Source organism: Momordica charantia, assembly GCF_013281855.1.
Source record: "Momordica charantia cultivar OHB3-1 chromosome 8 unlocalized genomic scaffold, Mcharantia_2.0 BLBB01000008.1, whole genome shotgun sequence".
NCBI lineage: Eukaryota > Viridiplantae > Streptophyta > Magnoliopsida > Cucurbitales > Cucurbitaceae > Momordica > Momordica charantia.
The window spans coordinates 18,117,495-18,124,238 of NW_028275166.1; the positions used below are offsets into that span (position 1 = coordinate 18,117,495).

Below are 6,744 nucleotides of genomic sequence, written 5' to 3' on the forward strand. Positions count from 1 at the left end.
AGATTTGATCCCGCCAAAATGCAACCCCTAATGACATTATCTTGTGTCAACTTGCCGCTTCGATCCTCGTGATCTCTTTATGATTTAACTCACTCCTCGACAAGCGGAGATGCAATGTCTGCTTTGTTGAGCCGACCTTGTAGCTCGACAAAGTGGGGGCCAATGTTGGAGGTGACTTCTAACCAACCACGTGTCAGCATGTGATATGCTCAATAGTGACGAGTCAGCATAATGATTCACACATGAAAGAAATTGTATCTCGGACCTTGGTAAAGGCAGAGCGAACTACAAGAAATGGTCATGACCATGGTTTAAAACGTTGATCGACACTTCGACATGTCGACCTCTCGTCGACATATCAATGAGGGGGGAAAATAGTTTTCCCCTTTTACTGATAATATGTCGTCGACACCTCGAAATGTTAAGGTGTCGACAACATTCCGCCTATTATTGTTCACTTCATATCTTCTTTTTTTTTCGGATTCTATTGTGGTGATTCTCTCATACTCATCTATTTACCAACTGTTCCACTAAACTTGGCCTCTTTCATCTATTTACCGTGATTCTATCATCCAAAAAACTGCAAAACTATTTTCAAATAATTCAATTTCAACTCCAAGCTTGAAATTAATTTAGTATTTGAATTCATAATTTCTTTTTTGTTGTATAGTAGTTAAATTTTTCTAATTAGTTTTAAAATATCAAGAGAATTTTGAAAACTTAGATAAGATTTTTATTTTTCTTTTACAAAGATGTTCTATTAAGAAAAGTAAGCAAATAAATCATAAATCAAATATATATCAAATAAACCTAAAAAAACAAATAAATTGACACGACCCGCCTTAAACACCTACTAACTATAGGACAAATCGTGCCGACTACAGACCCTCAACCATCTACCAAGTCTATAGTCAACTTCTTCCTAAATTTCTAAAACTAATTTAGATTATTCTTCAACATATAAGACATAAAGTGTAACATAATCATCTCAAAAATAACTACTCGGCCACGACTCCTAAACATGTTGTACAATCACAGAAGGTACAACTATTCCAGTATAAGTCATTCCAGATGTACATACAAAATGATATGCAAATTCTGAGACAGTGAGTGGCAGAAACTGGTCGGCAAGTCTCTATGAAACTCAGGTGCAGCCTGGTGGAGAAAAACAATGATAAACAGTGAGCTAGGAAGATCAGTGAGTGGCATTTTATTAAGAAAATAATTTCGTAAAACTTATTCCATAAAAACAGCTGAAATTTCAATTCTTAAGACGAGCTTCATAAAGCTGAAATAATAAACATTCTCGTTAAAACTTCATATAACTTGAGCAACTAAAATTCAGTAATTTTCTGAGCATAACTTGTAACAACATATACTTCCTAAAAACATTTTCTGAAATACATATCAAATATCTTCTTTCAAACCTAAAACAGATTAAGGAAACTCAACACCATATATGTATCCACATTCTATTCTGGTCTACTAGCGCAGAGTAATCTCAATACGCACAGCAGAATAATTCTATTTCTGGTCCACTGGCATAGAGTAATCTCAATATACACAGCAGAATATTTCTCTCAACACGTGGACTAAAATGGTCCCAAAGACCTTCTATTTCTGGGTATACTATTGAAACACATTCACATAGCATAAGGGTAATCACCTGGATACAACAATATGGTGGTTTGAAAACGATTCTCAGAAAATCATAAAACATTTCTATGTTCTAAAAAACATTCATAAATTCTCAGCAAACTCAATTTCTCAGCAGAAATAATCAAACATACGTAATATATATTTTCTTGAAGTTCTATAATAGATATCTTAAAATATTTAGTAAAATAACCACTCACAAATCCTATGAACGAGGTGAATTTGGTTGGTACGCTGCTCCAATTTCCGATCGTCCTGAAATAATAACCAATGAAATTTCAATTCACCCTCAATTACCAATTTAAACTCTACAATTCTTCAAATTAAACCATAAATTTAATCAACAACCTCATTCTCTCTCTACCATCCAATTACACCTCTTCCTCTCTCATCTTCCTTACAAATGGGACCCACTTCCCACAATCATATCCTTTTAACCCATTCCAATTTATTACACGTGAAAAGCCTCAATTCCCAACCATTTTTTTCCTTTCATTTCCTTTTATTTTTAATTTTAATTCCCAACACATAGCCTTTCTCTCTCCTCTACACTATTCATCTTCTTCTTCCCAAACCACAACCAACGAGACCTTCCACTTCTTCCTCTCCATTTCTTATCTTCTTCTTCTTTTGCTTCACAGATTCCTCCGACCTACAACAATGAAATCATGCACAGAGGCTGAAACCATCACAAGAGTTCAAGAAATCTCTAAGGCAAAGCAACACCCATAGACCATTTCATTCCAAACTCGAAAAAAAAACTTGTGATTCACAAACCCACAAAGCAAGAGAGTCCATACCTAGAATTTCAGGGTTTAAAAATTCCAAAACTTACCAAAATCAGGTTCCCAACCTCAAACCGGTTTCAGAAACTTCAATTTCATCCTCTCCTTCCTCTGTTTCGTTTTCGTTCCTTTGGTTTCTTTTTTTTTTCCTTCTCTTCTTTTTCTTTCGTTTTCTTCTCTGTTTCTTTTTTTTCCTTTTACTTATCATCTCTACGTGGCTTCCTACACAACACACACACACATCTCACTTTTCCACTTTCCTTTTCTTTTCTTTTCTTTTTCCTTTTTAAAAAAAAAACCTAAAATTACGAAAACACCCTTATATAAATCATAAATCAAATCTATATCAAATCAACCTTAAAAAAATCTATATCAAATAAAACTTTCATATTATAACTGCAAGGCAAGACAAATATAAATATTAAATCAACTTATTTAATAGTATAAAATCCATAAAAGTAATTAATAAATAAGTGTTGATATGAATTTAGTTTAAGTTGATTGATTCATCTTATCAAATTTATAATATTATCAAAAATACTGACAAATATGCTATTTAAATATATATAAATACATCAATATTTTATTAGTAAATAAATAGTATGAACCTTTTATAATAAAATAAATATATTAATGATTATATGATAAAATATTGGATAGTTAGTATATGTATCTTAGTAGTACAATAAAGTTTCTCCCAATAAATTTCTCCCCACTAGATTTTGGGACCAAGTAGCATGTTATATTTGAATTTCTAATTCACTCAAATTATTTTTATTTTATTTATTTTAAAATAGGTTTACTAACTATAAATATCCTCTTACTTTCAATTCTTCCTCACAATTTCACATCCACGACTATCAAATAATTTCCATGAATTTCATAATTTTATTTTGATTTCTTCATCGCAACAACATTTTCATAAGCATATTACTTATATATTTAGATATTATGGTTAAAACTGATAAATTATAGGCTAATTAAGCTACAACTAAAGTCTTATTTACTAATTCAAAAAATTTGCATCAATATTCACAATTTTCATGATTTTTTTCTAAAATATCCGCCCACATCAACATATCCGTAAAATTAGGATTTCGACATTTCCAATTGACATTTCGGACCTTGGTCATTACCTATGTTCCATAACAAGTCAACCAAAGTCTCACACCTCGACGACCTGAGCCCAAACTTATACCTCGGTCATCTGAGTTATCAGCTGAGCCGACCTATACTTACTTCTGCAGGCACAGATCTCTGACATCATTCACGATAACACGCTGCGATTCTCAGGCTGTCGAACAGTCGTTGGAGGCTTGTCGGAATCTTCGTCCATAGATAGAGACCTATTGTCTAATTTTAGGTATGCGAAATTATATTCCCACTTAAGAGTATAGATCGGTTTTACTATTGACTTGAGCATCATAGTGCTTACTCTCTTTTGGACGTCCCCTACTTGCATCACTTCAGCTCGTTCAGAAAAGTTAGCTCGTTCATTGCCGAACTTTGAGGACTTGGTCAAATTCTTGATCAAACAGACTCTAGTCCAGCTAAATAGACCAGTGACCAAGTATTTCCAAGGTGATTGAGAAATGTCACCTGTGATGATCTTTTATTTCTCTATACGTGGTAAGTGATATTTTACCTTCCAACTCCAACACTAGGCTTAGATTGACATATAAAATTATTTATTTGAATGAAAAAATAAAAAGAGATTCATGTTTTATTATTATTATTATTATTATTATTATTATTATTATTATTATTATTATTATTATTATTATTATTATTATTATTATTTTGCGAAAGCATACATAGCAGCACAGAAAAAAAATTATAAATATTAGGGTAAAATACACTTTTAGTCTCTGAGTTTGAGGATCTGTTTCTATTTGGTACCTAAGTTTCAAAAAGTGACTGTTTAATTTCTAACCTTTAGAAGACTGTATATTTGCTTTAGGCTTGCAAAGATGCTTTATTAGTGGTTGTAGGAAATTCATCAGTCTGGATGCATGTCATCTAAAAGGATCATGTTAATGACCGCTTATGTCGGCAATAGGAGTGGATGAAAATGATTGCATCTATCCATTGCATGGGCATTTGTTGAGCAGAAACGAAGAATTCATGGACATGGTTTTTGTACTTTTTGAAATATGACATTGGTTCATCCAATGACATTATCTTTACGTCTGATCAACAAAAGGTATTTTCTCATCCAAAATTTACCAATTATTTTTTGAACTTGATACTTATATATTGATATCATGTTTTTTTTCTTTTCCATTTTTATTGATTACATTATTGTTTAACTTTTCTTATCAGGGACTAGTGCCTACCTCTAATGATTTGTATCCAAATATTGTTCATAGATTATATGTGAGACATTTATATGCAAACTTTAAAATGTTCAAAAGGGATGGCGGTTGAATAAGCATTTTGGCAGGCTGCTAAATGTACAAATAGGTCAGAGTTTAATGATGTCATGACAGAACTAGGAAAACTAGATGTAAATGCATACCAATAATTGAATGGGATATCTACAAAATATTGATCTAGACATGATTTTAGAGCTAATGTGAAGTGTGATATATATTCCTTTAATGCTTTCATTTTGCATGCAAGAGATAAGGTGATAATCCAGATGCTTGAGATAACAAGAAAATTGGTAACGACCCAAATCAGTAAGAAATCAAAGGTTACTCTAAGTTTAATGGTCCATTGGGGAGACGAGTTCAACTGAAATTGGATAAGAGTAAGTCTTTGTCTAGTAGATCGATACCATAGTGAGCAGGAAATATGATGTTTTAAGTTAATGAAAATACTAGCCAATATGTTGTAAATCTAGCGCTCAAAACATGTGGTAGTAACGAGTGTATCTATTATATTAAAAAGGAGCCTGAAGAGATTGTTGATGAATTATTTCACTAGGAAACTTAAAGAAGAACATACACTCATTTTATTAAACCAGCGAACGGCCCCACATTATTCCTAGAACCGTAGAAGACTCGTTTAAGCCACTTACCTTGAGAAGACTTCCAAGAAGATCAAGGAGACAACGAAGAAGAGACATTGATGAGGAAGTATCATCCAGTTGGATGAGAAGACATGTTGCATCAATAAGGTGTGGTAAATGCAAAGCTATTACCCATAATGCATGATCTTTCAAGGTACCTGTAAATTCGATAGGCCAAAAAAGGAGAAAGAATACATTTATGGGCTTCACTATTTCTCAACTTGTAAGTTACAGTAAATACAAAGTTATTTCATATACTTTGATTTTGTTCGATCATTATTAATTTTTTGCCAAGTATATTTATGGATGGGGCCTAGTCCGACCTTTTAAATTGTTATGGTTATATGTACGAACAAATTAAAGACACGATGATTTATTATGCTATAATCAAGTGCCTTTTCACTATGATTCAAATTGTTTTTTAGTACAATATATAGGATGAGGATTCGAACTTATAACCTTTTGATTAGATATATATCCCAATTCAATTTATCATTCAAATTGTTAATTGTTATTCTCGTGCTTATATTTTTTACTATTGTCACGGGTAAGAATAGATAAAGGACAAAAAGATAAAAATTAGGCAAACTTAGTAAATTCTAGGCAATAAAATAGGTTAAAAAAATCGGAGTCATGGATAGTCTCTAACGAGGGATAATGACTCAAATGACCCTCCCAAAATAACTTTTTGCTCAAATAACCCACCCTTAAATAAATGTTTTGGATGACCAATTCTATTATTTTAATTAAATTAAAATTAAACGAAATTACATATCTACCATTGCCTCCAAAACAACCGTTAGCCTCCCCGTTTCCCCCTCTTTCTCTTCCTCTCCTTTTCCGTTTTTTTCATCGTTTATTCCTCTGTTCAAGAACTAAAGCGGACTAAAAAGCTCCCTTCCTTGCGGTTGGCATTCAATATTGGAGGTAAGTTAATTTCGTTAGTTTGTGTAAATAGGGTTTGTCGATTTTAGCATCTAAGAATTTCCTTTTCTATTATCATCAATTTTATTGTTTTTAGGGTTTAGTTTTCATCAATTAAAAGGTTTTAATGCTCATCGTCATTATCTGTTAGGGTTAGAAGGGTTATAGGTTTGTAAATGTCGGGTTTAAAGTGGTTTGAGGTTAAAAAGGTGATGAATCGGGGTGATTTTGAGCGAAATGGGGTAGGAAGCTGGTGAATTCGAATTTTTTAATTGGGGGTTTATGTTATGAAAAAATTCCTGGGACGAATTCGAGTGAGGAAGACTGAGGTTTCCAATTTTTTAGAGGTTCTTCGTGAAACACGTC

The 6,744-nt window shown here is 32.5% G+C and overlaps 1 long non-coding RNA gene across 1 annotated transcript; it reads right to left on the reverse strand.

Moving 5' to 3' along the window:
* Positions 1 to 770: 770 nt before the first annotated feature.
* LOC111023624 (uncharacterized) lies at positions 771 to 2,675 on the reverse strand. Its single transcript, XR_002603167.2, has 3 exons — positions 2,492 to 2,675; positions 1,857 to 1,911; positions 771 to 1,155 (listed from the first exon to the last, which is right to left on the reverse strand). It is a non-coding gene; the product is annotated as an uncharacterized LOC111023624 (long non-coding RNA).
* Between the last annotated feature and the right edge of the window lie 4,069 nt (positions 2,676 to 6,744).